The sequence below is a fragment of the Sus scrofa genome, chromosome 7 (genome assembly GCF_000003025.6).
Source record: "Sus scrofa isolate TJ Tabasco breed Duroc chromosome 7, Sscrofa11.1, whole genome shotgun sequence".
Lineage (NCBI taxonomy): Eukaryota > Metazoa > Chordata > Mammalia > Artiodactyla > Suidae > Sus > Sus scrofa.
In genome coordinates, this window is record NC_010449.5 from 35,910,971 (window position 1) to 35,926,128 (window position 15,158).

General features: G+C 51.5%; 1 protein-coding gene across 1 annotated transcript in view; it reads right to left on the reverse strand.

Annotated features, from left to right (window-relative positions):
• Window positions 1-3,422, reverse strand: part of LRFN2 (leucine rich repeat and fibronectin type III domain containing 2) — a 193,424-nt gene extending 190,002 nt beyond the window's left edge. The window contains exon 1 of the mRNA XM_001928770.4: window positions 3,243-3,422. The gene's annotated coding sequence lies outside the window, so the exon portion shown is untranslated. The remainder of the gene's footprint in view (window positions 1-3,242) is intronic.

Below are 15,158 nucleotides of genomic sequence, written 5' to 3' on the forward strand. Positions count from 1 at the left end.
ACTTAATGTTTTGATGACATCAAACCCTCCTGGCAGCTCCATGGGTGGGGAGGCTGGGGACACGATCCTTCAGGTCTCTGAGGGACCCTCCCTCTCTCCAAACCTCCCTGCTCTGACCAAACACTCCTCCAGATCTGCAAAAGGGTTTGGGGAGCACTAGGATACACATGGGGTCCTACAATTCCGAGTGGCATGTGCCATTATTTCCATCTGTCACCAGAGGAGAGCACAGAGATGCCAGAGGTTAACCAACAGCCAGAATTTGAACCCAGGCCTTCCTAGTGTAGGCTCCTCCCCCCATTACAGGCTTACAGGCATACCTTGTTTATTGATTTATCAGTGTATTTCCCCTCCTAGATATTGTGTTTTTTATAAATTGAAGGTTTGTAGAAATCTCGTGTTGAGCAGGTCTGGTGGCACCATTTTTACCAACAGTGTTTGCTCACTTTGGGTCTCTGTATTGTATTTTGGTAATTCTTGCAACATTTCAAATGTTTTCAATATTGTACTTGTTATGGGGACCTGTGATCAGAGATCTTTGCTGTTATTAGCACCACTTTCTGAAGGCGTAGAGGATGCTTAGAGTTTTTAACAAGAGAATATTGTTTAACTGTTATGTACATTCTTTAGATACAACGCTTTCGTACACTTAACAGACTACAATATGTCAATATAACTTTTATAGACACTGGGAAGCCAAAAAATTCAGGCGACTCGCTTTACTGCAATATTTGCTTAATTGCAGTGATCTAGAACTGAACCTGCGATATGTCCAAGGTCAGCCTGTATATGACAATGCTATCCCTTCCAATAAGTTGGACCCTACAACTCCAAACGTGCAAAGTAAATCTGCCCTTGCTTTTGTCCAGAGGCTCATTCCACTTGGCTGGCTCTGGTTGTTTTCTTGCTCTACACCTCTGCTTTCAGTCTAGAAGCCTCTCCAGTCAGAATGGGAAAGCCCCTGATGGCAATACTATACTTATCTCCACCTTAGGACAGGGGACTTTCTAAAGGAGAACAGCTCCACCCCACAGCCTGGAGAGACTTGACATGCCTGTCACTTGGAGGCCAGAACCCCCTGGATCCTTGATTTTACCCCAGAGCTGCAGCCCAGACACAAAGGCCATCTCCACTATAGCCAAACCGAGGCTTGGGTGGCCAAAGGACCTTATAGATTCTCCCAGTGGCCCCACCTACCTCATCTGCATTTCCCACCCCCTTTGGTCTTGCCTCCTGGAAGCTCTCTGTTCACATTCCCCAGCTTCTCAGATTTCTGGGCCTGGGAGAGGAACTGATGCCTCAGAGAAGCAGGGAGCCCTGAGCCTCAGCAGTGGCAGGTGGGCACCCAGTCCAGCCCGAGAAGGGATGGAGCTGGGAGCCGACCAACCTCCCTCCTGCCCTCCCAGAGAAGCACGGCCAGAGGCTGAAACCAAAATGCCAAACTGGCTGTTTGGATTCCCCAGGGTGAGGGCAGGAAGACAAGTAATTATACATGCCTGGGGCAGGAATTAGACCAGAAACTCTAAATTGAGGACTGGGCAGGGGGCCTGAGCAGAAGCCTGTGAGGAGCCAGAGAGAGAGATGGAACTCCGTACTCCCAGCAGAGTCAGAAGGGAGAGAAGACATTCCAGCATCAGCAGAAGGGCCCGGGCAGCTGGCGTGGTCTGCGGAGGCTGCGGGCTCTGAGTGCAGGCCCTTGCAAGCTCCCCAGTCCTCCCAGCACGACCCCGACCTGCTCCAGCCTCCAAGGTACCCCTCCAGCGAGTCCCACAGCTGGCTGGGCTCCGCTGCGCAGCGGCTGTCTAAAGCTCTTCACAGAGGGCGGCGACCAGGGGATCTCTCCCCCAATCTGCCCACAATCCCCCCACCTGGGCCTCCTCATCCCAAGTCCCAAGCTGGGCCACCCACCCGCATACAAGAGCCCGAGTAGAACCTCAACCCGGTCCCTGGGAACTTCACAGCTCAGAGACCAGCAGTTTCCTGAGGAGCTTTGCTCCTCCCCAGCCACGGGGGGTCAATTTCCAGAAGCCGCCCCCTCCCCCAGCCCCACAAAGCCAATCAGCCCATTGCAGCCACAGTGGCCCCCTCCCAGACACATGCATGCGCGCGCGCACCCAGACACACACACACACACACACACACACACACACACACACACACACACTCCACTGTGGTCCGCCAGAGGGTCAGCATCTATGGCCATGCCTGTAACTCCAGCTCAGAGCACCCGCCTCTGACAAGCTCCCTCTCCCCGCAGGTGTCTGTCTGTCCTTCGGTGGACACCTCAGAGCGCACTTGCTGTTGACCTGGCTCAGTCTCTCTGCGGTCTGTGCTCAGGCTCCCTCCCATTTCTCTTTCAGGTTCTGGCTTCCAGGGGCTGTCTCCCTTGAACTCGCTGCCTATGTCCTTTGTACTGGGGTGAGGGAAAGATAGACAGGACACCTTCCTGTCATCCCCTCGGGTCTGTGCCCAGCAAGGGACTGTCGGCCTTCCAGCAGCTGTCCCCTGCTCTCCCTCCTCCCTGCCCAGGCCAGCCTTAGAACCAGGGCAGGGCTGGGTGGGAGACAGACCTACCGACCAGGCACGGCTAATGCCAGTTTCCATATTGCTTCATCATGCCATTCTGATGCCCCAAGCCGCACACACACACACAATCCCCCTCATCTCCCTGCCGTCCACCTGAAGGCAGGACAGGGTCCCTGGGCCAGTCCTACTTGCCTCCCTAAACTGCAACGATGCCTTCCTTCCCTCCCCCAGCACTGAGTCAACCCCTCCGCAGCCGGCTCTACCCCACCCTACCCAGCCCACAGAGCGCGGGGAGCCCTGGCGTCCGACCCAGCCCCCCAGCCACCGCTCTAGCCAGGCCTCGCTTGCGGGGAGATGCAACAGAGTGGTCTGGCGGCAAAGTTCTCCTGCTGTTTCAACGTTTCCGTCTCCCTGCGGCTGCCGTTTCTCCCTCCTGCTCTCTGGCTTCACACGGACCCGCTCTCCCTGCTCCTCGCCAGAGTTTCACCCCCACTAGCGAGGAGGGGGAAAAAAGGAAAGAAAGAAAAGGAAACCTCCCGCGAGAAGGATGGGCGGAAAGAGAAGAGGGTCTCCGCACGACCGCCCGGGCGAGGGAGTCCTCAAGTGAGAAAGAAAGGCATGCAAAGTTCCCGGCTCCCCCGGGTGCGTTGAGCCCCGCGCCCGGCTCCCGACACCCCGATAGCCGAGACGCGGCGGCGGCGGCGGCGACCACTCACCTGGGCGAGGCAGCATCTATCCCCGGCTGGGAGGCACCGAGGCCGACTCCGCGGGGCGCCCGGGCTCCCCGGCTCGGCCACGCATCCTTCCCCGCCCGAGACCGACTCGAGCTAAGCCCTCCGGCTCCGGCGAACGCAGGCAGATGGTGGCCTCCGACGTCCACGCGGGGAGAGCTCTGAGCGGCTTATTCAGTTATATCCACGGCATTTAGCGAGAAGACGGGAGGAAAAAGCACAACTTGTCCTCTTCCAGATTAAAAAAAAAAGAAAAAAAAAAAAAAAAGAAACCAGATAATCTCTCCCTAGGACGATGCCGGTAGGATTTTCCAGATGGAAGAACCCCGGGTATCCCCAGGAACCTCGGGCATCTTGGAATGTGGGGCGTCTTCAAGTTCAGACCAGCCAGCCGGGTTGTGCGCGTGAGTGTGTGTGTGTGTGTGTGTGAGTGTGTGAGTGCGCGCGGCGTGTGTCTCAGAGAGCGAGCCAGGCACTCACACCCACACGCATACACAAACACACTCCCCCGCACGCCCCACATGCACACTGCCCCCCACGCGCGCGCACACACGCGCGCCCCCGTCTCTCTCTCACACACACACACACACACACACACACTCACTCACTCAATCTCTCTCTCTCTCTCTCACGCAGGGCGACCACACGCGCGGGGCCGGGAAGGAGCCGGGCGGGCTGTGGCGGCAGCGCGGGGCCGGCGGCGGAGAGAGCCCAGCGGCCCGAGGCGCCCGGAACCCGGGGCTGTGCGCACGGTCCCCGCCGAGCTCCCCCGTGAGGCCGCCCCCAGCGGCGGCCGGCGGAGCTGCAGGAGCCGGGAGGCGGCCTCAGGCCCGCGGCGCGGCGCACCCCCTTCAGCGCCGACCCACGCGGCCGCCGGAACCCGAGGGCTCGCGGGCCCGGCGGGGGTGGCGCCAGGCCAGCCGCTGGCCGGCGGAGCCCGCACGGAGGACGGCGGGGGGCCTGGCAGGGCGGTGGATGGGCCTCGAGCTCCGGGAACCGGCGGGGCGGGCTCGGCGGCCCAGCGGCGCGGGCAGCCCCTGCGCCTGACGAGCCGGGCGGCCGGGGCTGCGCGCTGCGGCCAGAGCCGGTGCTGCCGCCTCACGTGCGGAGCGCGCCGTGCAGCCCAGAGCCCGCCGCCTGCCGGAGGAAAAACCCCGCCGCGTCGACCCCGGGCCTGGGTGGGGGCTGGGAGGATTGCGCCTGCTCAGCCCCGGCGGGATCCGATTCCCACACGCTAGCGAGTGAACTGAGGAGAAGTGAGCACCCGGCGCATACATTTCTAATCAGTATCACCAGAATCTGTGATGGGTGCAGTGGCTCCAACTGTTTGCACAGCACCTTCCCTTCTTTCTTCCCTTCTCGAGTGTGCCTTTGACAGATGAGGAAACTGAGGCCCAGAAGAGTAAAGCGACTTGCCTGAGGCAGGGCGCACATAGGTGAGTCCCCACTCCCACCCAACTGTGGGCTTAGCATCAGAAGGTCTGGATCTGGCCAGGCTGTTATCTAACTTTGGTTATCCTCTCTGTCCACTGGGGTCTGTGCCTTACTGGCCTTCTCAAGAGGTATGGGTACCTTTCCCACGGAAGGAACTGCAATTTAGAGATCTCTGCTTGTACTCCGGCTGCTAAATCCAGGGGCAGGGAGAAGGCCATCTCCTCCTTCCTAGTGGCTTACACATCCCATGCACCTGTCCCACATGCCCACAGGGAGGCCCGTGTGGCATGTGGATGTGTCTCTGCAGTCCAGGATTGGCTCAGCTACACGAATCTGTAATGCAAGACCCTGCCTCCTCTCTGTCTGAGCACACAGGTTGGTGCACATCTGCAGAAGTCCAGGCGCCAAGACCCCCATGTGCTGGGCATCCTCCCCGTGTGTACTCAGGGAAAATGCTAGATCAGCTGGGTTGTTTCCAGCTCAAAATAATCCCTATGCCAAAGAGATACCTACTGGGGTGGCCAATTTTACTCCCCTCAGGCCTCAGGGGAGCCCGAGTAAAGTTGGGTCAAAGAGAAAGTCTTGATCAGAACATACCATTGAAATTCGATGAAAATGACCTTGACCTGTATGGTCTCCCTCCCCCAAACCCTATCTAATCATGAGAAAAACAAGAGACCAAGCCCAGTTAAAGCACATCCTACAAAATACCTAACCAGAAAGCCTCAAAACTGTCCAGGTTATCGAAAATAAGGAAGGTCTGAGAAAACTTTACAGCCAAGTGGAGCCTATGGAAACATAACAATTATATGTAATGTGTCCTGGAGGGGGTCTTGGAAAAAAGCACAGTAGGTTAGAAAGAAAGAAAGGAAAAAAGAAAGAAAGAAAGAAAGAAAGAAAGAAAGAAAGAAAGAAAGAAAGAAAGAAAGAAAGGAAGAAAGAAAGAAAAAGAAAAGAAAATGCTAGATCATTGCTCTGTAGATACTGAAAGATGGACCCTTCCCTGGAGGGGTTCTAGAAGCCTGAGAGGAAACGGGCATGGCTAGGAGGAAACTCAAGGTAAATCAGAGTGGGCGGCACAAGAAAAGAGAGGCAGAAACAAGGGGTGGGGATAGAGGAAGGGAGGAGAAATGAGGAAAGGAAGAAGGAAGGGGGAGGTGAGTAGGAGGAGAGGGTAGGAGCAGGAGGTCATCAAGGGACAGGTAGAGGAAGGGATAAGGGGATCAGCAGGGAGAGTGTTTTCTCCCTTGCTCACCTTTGGTTTTGCATTCCATAGGTGGGGGCTCTGAGGGGAGGGATTAGGAGCAGAAGGAAGAGCTACAGCCCAGATTCAAGTCCCTGAATTCTTCCCAAGGGTCAGGGGCATCCGGCCAGGTTATCTGCATACCCCAGAGTCACCCATGAGAAGACCAGAATTAGACCATATCCATGGCCAGGATAGGACCATGCTGGCACCAGAGCAGAGATGGAGCTGCACAGGGAAACAATGAGGTGCTAGGGTGGCAGGAAGGCCAGAGGTGCTGGAGGTATAGCCCCATCTCTGCTCCAAATGGAACCCAAGACCCCACCAAGAAGTTGTCCCTGCTTATGGAAGGGAATGGATCTCATGAAGAGCCAAGACCTGGATCCTTTCTTGCACTTTGGGTAATTCCAAGGACAACTGATTATTTTTTGAATAATAGTTGCTACACCTGAACACTCAGTACTGGGCTAGGGGTCAGGTGGCCTGAATGTTCACTATGGCTGTGTTGTGACAGCTTTTCTAAGAACCTGTCTGTCTCTAGGAACCTCTGAGTGATTTTGGCAGATGGAGAGAGGTAGGGACCCAGAAGCTCTTCCTTGGGAGGCCAAGAGAAAACCAATATGCAGTCATCATTTATGGTGGAAAATCCCCAGAAGATTATCTACACTGCCATAATAGAAAGGTGAAAGCTGGTGGATTTCTTGGTTGCTTGAGCAAGTCCAGAAGGGCTGGGTCGGGCCACTGCTGTGCTAGCTACCTGGCTGCATCTATAGACTGCTGAAGTCAGCAACCACAGAGCAAGGCCGGGGCTTCCCAAAGGGGTGACACTATCATCCTGTATTGGGGGGAGGGGGGAAGAAAGGCAAAGGAGAGGAAACTCAGATACAAGCCATTCTAATGATGGGCATTGGGATTCTTCTACATTTCACATGTTCGCTTTTCTAAATAACCCTGTGGTGAACATCTTTGTACCTAAGTCTTTGCCCACATTCCTGCTTCTTTGCTTGGGCTAGATTCCCGGAAGTAGAATCACTGGGCAGAAGAGTAGGAACATACTTTTTTGTTTCAGCTTCAGAGCCAAGGCACTGAAGTGCAAGGAAGAGAAATGATTTCCAAGAGAGCTCCCAACAGGTGCTTGAGGACTTTTTTTCACACACACTTTCATGTCTCTATGTGGCGGAGGTTGATTGTGCCTCGTGCTTTGCGCCGTGTATCAGGGCAGTGCTGCGTCCTTGAAGACAACTCCGATACCCTGATGTGGAAGAAGCTGAAGCTCCTCTTGCCCCCAGTCGTGACTCATCTCCCCCCTTGCTGTTCTGGACCAGCCTCACCCTGTTGTCTGCATCCCTTGGCTTTTTGGCTGAAATATAAGTACCGATCCCACCCCACCTCTACTCCACATACACACACACCTGTGGACACGTGGCCGGCTCATACCCATTTGCTCAGTGGGATCACAATGCCTAATGAGAAGAGCTCTTGGGAGGTGCAGTGGTGGAGAGGTGTTCAGCCTGAGGGAGAGAAGGCCGGGTGGGCCTGGGCCTTCATAACCAATAGAAGGACCCCTGTGTAAAGGATTATAGGAAGCAACTCTTCTCCGTATCCATTGAGTATGAAAAAGAGAGGGAACTGGCATAAAAAGCAGTGAGGGATTCAGGTAGTTGACAAGACAGAGCCAGGTGCCTGAGGATGTGGAATCACGGGATGGGAACCGCAGCCCATCCCATAAAAGAAGAGCAGTCTGTAATCCCAGGAGTGCACTGGAAGCTCCTGCGAGTCCCCCTTGGCACATCATGGCCTGAAGACTGGTTTTGGGGCCAGGGGAATCAGAGAGATCCTGGGGCACAGTCTCACAAGGCCTTGGGACCTCCCTTCACTGAGTCTGTTGCAGGGCTAGAAGCCAGGAGCCATTCCTGAATCCTTAGCCCTTTTCTCTGCTTCCATCAGGACCAACAGCCACCCTGATTCCGGTTTATCCCATAGGCCTTGTAGAGCTTGAAGTGTTTTCTCGGGACCTGGCCCAGCCCTGCACTTTCTGGAGATGCAGGTCCACTGTCTTTTAATTCTGCAGTGCCCTTTACCCCTCCTCCCTTTCCAAATGCTGGAGTAAGGAGCAGCCAAAATAAATTCCTATTAGTATGCATATGTATTCCCCAAATCCTTAACAGAATGACTAACACCACCTACAGCCATTAGCTGGAGTTTGTTTTCTAAATCCAGTTTACTTTTCATCACTGAGCCCTCTGTTTATCTCTGCCCCTCCCCCAGGCCCCATGGGCTCCCTCCACAGCCTCATTCTCTTGCCCCAACGCCAGGTCTGCGGGCGGGTTCCTGATGCATCAAGGGGTCAGACAATCCCGAAGGATCACATTCAATCAGCAAGGAGTCTTAACTGAGTATCTCCTACTCTTCTATGCAAGCACCCAGCACTCTGCTGAATACTGTAGCGGAGAAGACGGGGAGGGAGAAGGCAGAGTCTCTTCCTGAAGAGAAAGGACACAAACCAACACTGGCCTGGCGCCTTGCAGTCTATGAAGAACATTTGCAAATGCTGCCTCACTTGTTCGTCATGACAATCACATGCAAGATCACTAGCCCTGTTTTATAAACGAAGACATCAAGTCCGATATGGGTTACATGGTGGCTCCAAGACTTTGGATTTCTTGCTGGATGGCACTGGATTTTAAACCCAGTCTCTGACTCTGCATCATCCCAGGCTCCTTCCTGTGCACAAGGCAGCCTCTCTCATACTAGCCTGGATGCCACTAAGTGGCAGATTACCTCCTGCTGCACCTGAAGTGCAGTAGACATCCAGTGCAGAGAAGGCCAAGGCAACAAGGGCCAACTTGGTGGATGTTTTGCAGCCCAAGAGAGAGAACCACACTGGAAAATGCATGGAGTTAGGAGACCCTGGAGTTGTGGGGTAGTGTGGTATAAAGAGCACCAGACGGCAAGATAGAGGATCTGGATTCTGGTTCCTTAATGTGATCTTGGGCAACCCTTCCTCTTTGTGGACCTTAGCTTCTCCATCTCTAAAATGGGAGTGTCAGAGATAAGCGGTCTCTAGGATCCAATGAAGAACAATAAAGAAAGAAAACAGCCATTCCGAGCAGGACTTGAGGCAACAGCTGCCATGGACTTCCCTGGCTTTTGCCTCCTGCCAGGGAATCCTCAAATCTCAAGGGTGGTTTTGAAGCAGAAAACAGTGGGGGCTGGGGCAAGGGCCCAGGAGGATCTGGGAAGGACCACAGCTCCTCACTCCACCCAGTCACCCACCTCAGCTGTCCCAGTGCTTCTGCAGACCACCCTGTCCATCCCAATCGCCTCTCTTGCCATCAGGCACATGCCAGTCAGAGTGCCAGGCAGCATTTAGGGCACACTGTGTGCCAGCCACTCTTCTCTACCCTGGACAACAATAATTTTATTTAATTCCCATGGAACCCAGTAAGGCAGGTGACTCTACAAATATGGAAACCAAGGCACAGAGAGGCTGAGTAGCTCACTAGGCCAGAGAGTTGGCAAGTAGCAGAGTCAGAATCCTCACCCTGGCACTCTGACCCCAGTGCTTATGCTAGAAGTTATGGTTGTGAAGTAAACTTGTTGAAGGAGAATCAGAGGAAGGAGAAGCGTCACCCCACTCTCCAAAAAGCACAAGCAGCTTCCCTCCTTTCACACTGGCTCTTGGTGCCTAACTTCACCTTTCCCTGCCTTCTTTTATGTATTGTTTGGAACATACAGTCATAAGGATGTGGTTTGTTTTATAATCCAGTCGACTGTGGAAGCACAGCTCTCGTCATTTATGTCCCTGTCTTACCATCCTTCACCCAAGAGATTTATCACAGCAGGAACTGACTGACAACAAAATTCTTTCCATTCCTTAATCAAGCCTTTGGCTTTTCTTTCAAAGGGACTTGGAGAGCAGAGCAGAAACCAACCCATTCAGGGTCCTGGGCAGGACAATAATTCAGTCTAATAAAACTGCCTTTGTAGGTTTCATGTGAAAAGTACAGAGAAGGATTAACGGAAAAATCCGCTGTGGCTCCATCTTACACTCTGGTCGAGCTGAGCGGTGATGTATTCAAATGACTATGATATAAGGGAATAAGAAAAATTTTAAAGTTTGGGAAGATTTTGCATTTCCAGAATAGAGACATCAATTCTGAATAAGGAAATCAAACAGGATTTCAAGGAGGCATTAGGATATGAATGACACTTGAAGGATGACTAGCATTTGGGTGGGTGAAAAGATGAGAGAAACTGGCAGTCTAGGTGGCAGTAAAAGCACAGCTGAAGGAAAGGAGGCAGGGCTGTAAAGTAAGCGTGCAGGTATGGGGAGTGGTCTGGGTGACCAAAGCAAGGGCACAAGAAGGCATGGTAGCTAGAAATGTGGGCTCCAGATACAGATCCTGGGTTTAAGTTCAAGATCCCCACCTGTAAGGGAAGTTACCTCAGCCTAGTTACTGACCTTCTCCGAAGCTCCATCTCTTCATCAGTAAAGGGAGATTAATAATGGTGCCCATACTGCAGTCTGGACAAGAGGATTAAATGACATAAATGATTTTAGACTATCAGATAAAGTGGCACACAGTAAATTTTCAAGAAATGTTGGTTGTTATGGCTGTTATTATTCAAGAGCATAGTGGGACTTAGGAGAACAGAATAGGTTGGCCCTCCCTTGAACATGATGGTAATGGGTCCAGGTCCCTTTTATGCAGACAACTGGATGACACTGAAGTGCTTCAAACAGATCTATTTAGGGTTTGGTAGTTAAACTGCTGGGAGAACATCCGAATAAAAGTATCTGCATGAAAGAATCATTTATAAATGTATTGAAATAGTCCAGGTAGGGGGAAACCTGTCAGATTGAAGGCAGTAGTAGTGACAATAAAAGAGGAGAAATGGGAGAAGCAGGATAGATCAGACCTCAGAGATGCCTAGCTGTGAGGTCTGAGGAAGAAGACAGTGGTCAAAGCCCACTTCAGATTATGCAGCCCACTTGGCTGGAAGAATGGTCGTTGTCCTTGTTAGATACCAGCAAGCCGGGAGAAAGTGGGCAGCCAGATGGGGAATGATGAGTTCCACGTTGGAAGTCTGGAGTATGAGAGTTCGAGGACACCCATGTCCTCTTGTTCAGGAGGTAATTCAATAAGTGGGTCAGGAAGAAGTCCTCAGGGGAAGAATGGAGGTGGAAGGTCCTAAGGGTGGAGGAAATTCCTCGGGGAGTGAGAGGGAAGAGGAGACCAGGAACCTACACTTAGTTGGCTTTACTCCGCAAGTGGTCCTGTACTAGCCCTTTTATACATATTACCCATGATCCTCCCTGCAAAGCAGTAATTGGTTTGCACCTTTTTATGGACATGGAGACTGAGGCACAACGAGGTTAAGTAGTTTGTCCAAGGTCACCCTGTTAGAGAAGCCAGACAAGGAGACAGAGAAGCAGCCCACAGAAAGGTAGAAGAACAGGCTTCTATCTTGGGAATCAAGGAAGGGAAGAGTGCTTGGAGCTTTGCTACCCAGTGTCCCCAGGACAGGGATCACACAGAAAATATCTGTATGGGGAAGTAGAGAGGCTGATCTCCACTGGAGGAGACTTGCCGTCCAGACTCCCCTGACTCTAGGTGGCTGTTCCTACATAGGAATCAGTATCTCAGCACAGCATTAAAAGGGCTGATACGGAAAAGATCTAGCAACTGGTCCACCCACTAATAACAGAAGTCCTCTACCACATGGGACAGCGTTCTGTTACCTAAGGAGGAGGTCCATCTTGGGGTCCTTGATCAGAGGCTTGCCAGCTGGGTGGTGCAAAAAAACACAAATGAGAAACTCTGGCAGGAGTTTGAAAATATTTCTGTATCTCAGTCATCCATATGGATGAATGGTGCATCTCAAGCCTGCCTGTGACCAATCTCCAGCACGCCCATGTGCCGTGACACACCAGCTGGGACTGCGGGCTCGGAATTTGGTTGAGTAGTGTGTTTGACCCAGCATCGGAGTAGGACTAGGGGGATGGTGACTGGTAAAGCAAAGCTATCAGGCTTGGTGATTTGGAGGTCACTGGTGGCCTTTAAGAGAGCAATTTCTGCAGTGTTATGGGTGTGGAAACCAGATTGCTAGTGGTTGGGACTGAGTGGGAGGTGAGGAAGTAGAGGCGGTGAGCGTATAATACTTTTTTGAGAAGTTTAGCTGTGAAAGGAGGGTGGAAGGTGGGATGGAACTCAGGAGAAATCAGAGTGGAGGAAAGACTTTCTTGGGGGTGGGAAAGACTTGGGTGTAAGCCAGAGCGAAGCAGCCAGCCAGTGTAGAAAGAAAACAAGAAAAGATCTTCCAGGGGAGGGGAGGGGAGGGGCAGGAAGTATTCAGGCATGAACCCTAGAAAGAGGAAGGGGTCATTTTCTCTGCAGAGACCAGAGGAAATGAACAAAGGAAAAGGAGATAACAGATATTATGAGGTGGAGGGAAGTGATATGGAAGGATATTGTAAGTTAAGTGGCACAGAGAGAGGAAGTGGGATTTGAGGGGAGAGGGAGGTTGGAGCAGCCCCATGGGGATGAGACTGGCAGTTTGCCAAGAGATGAATATGGGTATTTCAGGCAGACGTGAAGCCCATCATTTTCATTATCCTGTGGTGGAAACTCAGGGAGATCTTGGGACTTTGTCTTGCAATTTGTCAACCTGAGAACAGCAGAGAGAACCAGCATGTGCTCTAGGATTTCAGGAGGGAGTGGGGCTGTACTGAGTGTGCAGTGAACTTTAGAGTCCTACTGAAAGATGGATCATTGATGGGAAGTGGGGTGGGCTTGCTCTGAAGAGGAACTGGGGCAAAACAGACATAAAGTCGGAGAGATAAGAATGTGTGGCCAAGAGCAAAGGAGAATATGAAGTTCCAGGGTTGGGGATTGTGCTGAGTGTTGCCTGTTAGCAGGAGACCCATATCTGCTCTTTCATACTCCCCTCTATACTGCAGGGGTTTGGACACCTGAAGAACTCATTTCTAAGACTTCCTTACCAGCCAGATTCTGCATAGGATCCACAGATGGGAAGCACTCAAGTGAGATTAGAAGGCATGAAGAAGGTGGAAGCTATTTTCTGCATGTGGCAACAGCTTTAGCGGGGATGTGGGCTCCTGGGTTTCTAGTCAGGGTCAGCAGTCGTTCTATTCGTATCAGGGAGTGTGGGGTCCTGGGATCTGGACACTTTCCTTTTTTCACTCTTTCAGCTCTATAAGCACGAAGTTACCAACTTCTGAGTAATAGCATCTTCTCCTTTTTTGTTTTTAAAATCCAACCAGCCCCTTTGATACACAATCCCTGCATTAAATTCCTCTCTGTTTGGAATACCTAGGGTGATTTGTTTTCCAGATGAGATGGTTTTATCTTTTGCAAAGTCCAGGATATGACTGGGCATATGATATGGATGGCTGAAGGAAAGAGGAGATGAAGGGCTTGAGATGGGGAGTTCTGAGGTCACATAATTGAGAGACTGGGAAGGGAATGGCTCAGCCTAAATATCAATAATTAAAGCTAAAGAGGAATACTCTCACTTCCTTTGGCTCTGAATTCTATTGGGATCTTGGGCTATTCCCCCAAACATTCCCGCCCAACTTTCACTCAGCCAAAGCACTATCCTTACCCCCCCCCATGTTAACATCCTCTCCATACCCCGTGGATTCCATTGTGATATGTTTTTATCCATTTTCCCTCCTAAACTAGGTCCTCTTCATAGTTTTTCCACCTCCCCAAATCCCCAGGAATGTGATTTGTTCCTTGTTTTTGAAATTCTTATTCCTTAATATAATCTCTTGAGCTGGAGCCCATGAGGACTCTAGGGGTTAAGATTTGCACAGTTAATTTCACATATATGTGCATGTGTTTGTTTGTAGGTTGTCATATTTATCACACTTTCAAAGGGTTCCTCGTTCCTTTCACTTTGGATGTGGTTCTAGGAAGAAAAAGAAGAATCACTGATGAGTCTTAGGAACCTAATTTGCTCAAGGCTTCTAACTTTTTCTGTGACCTTGAAAAAGCCATTTCACTCCCTGGGACTCAGTTTCTTTTCTTTCTTTTTCTTTTTCTTTTTGTCTCCCCCCCCCCCGCTTTTTTAGGGCCTCACTTGCAGCATATGGGGGTTCCCAGGCTAGGGGTTTAATTGGAGTTATAGCTGCCAGCCTACACCACAGCCACAGCAATGCCAGGTCCAAGCTGTGTCTGTGACCTACACCACAGCTCGCGGCAACGCCAGATCCTTAACCCACTGACTGAGGCCAGGGATGGAACCCACAACCTCATGGTTCCTAGTTGGATTCATTTCTGCTGCACCACGATGGGAATTCCTCAGTTTCTTCATCTATAAAATGAAAACAATAATTCCCACCTTTCGGGATTATTATATGTATTAGAAAGGGTATTAAAAGGGGAGTTCCCGTCGTGGCGCAGTGGTTAACGAATCCAACTAGGAACCATGAGGTTGCGGGTTCGGTCCCTGCCCTTGCTCAGTGGGTTAACGATCCGGCGTTGCCATGAGTTGTGGTGTAGATCGCAGATGCAGCTCAGATCCCGCAATGCTGTGGCTCTGGTGTAGGCCGGTGGCTACAGCTCTGATTAGACCCCTAGCCTGGGAACCTCCATATGCCGCGGGAGTGGCCCAAGAAATAGCAAAAAAAAAAAAAAAGAAAAGAAAAAAGAAAGAGTATTAAAAGCCAGCACAGCACTGGGGCATGGGTGACTTTTAATGAAAGGCGGTTATTGCAATTGAGCTAGTTTGGGTTCCTCCAGAAACACACTTTTAGTAAGTATTTCAGTACATGTATTTTATTTGGGAGGTGACCTAGAAAGTGTCACTGTGTGGGGGGGGGCAGGGGGGGCGAAAAAAGGAAGAACCCAATAAAACAAGGATTTTCAGTTGGTGCTCATTCCACTGGGGAATCTCTGGTATACAGTGTGAAGCATACTCCGAATTATCTCCTCTAGGGCTGAGGGAGTGGAGTATTTATTCACCTGCTTGCTGTCTATCATTGGCCAGGGGCTTCCAGGGGCATTAACTTTCCAGCACAACTGGCTGCTTTGACCAAGAAAAGCCCTCAGGCGTAAAGTCTCAGGTGTTTATAGTAGCAACTTAGTTGTATAAAGGCGAATGCTCAAGAGATAATAGCAGGCCTTGATGGTAACCACCACAGTGACTAATAGGAAGCCTTCCCCTATCCCCGCCATCAGCATTGATCGATTCCC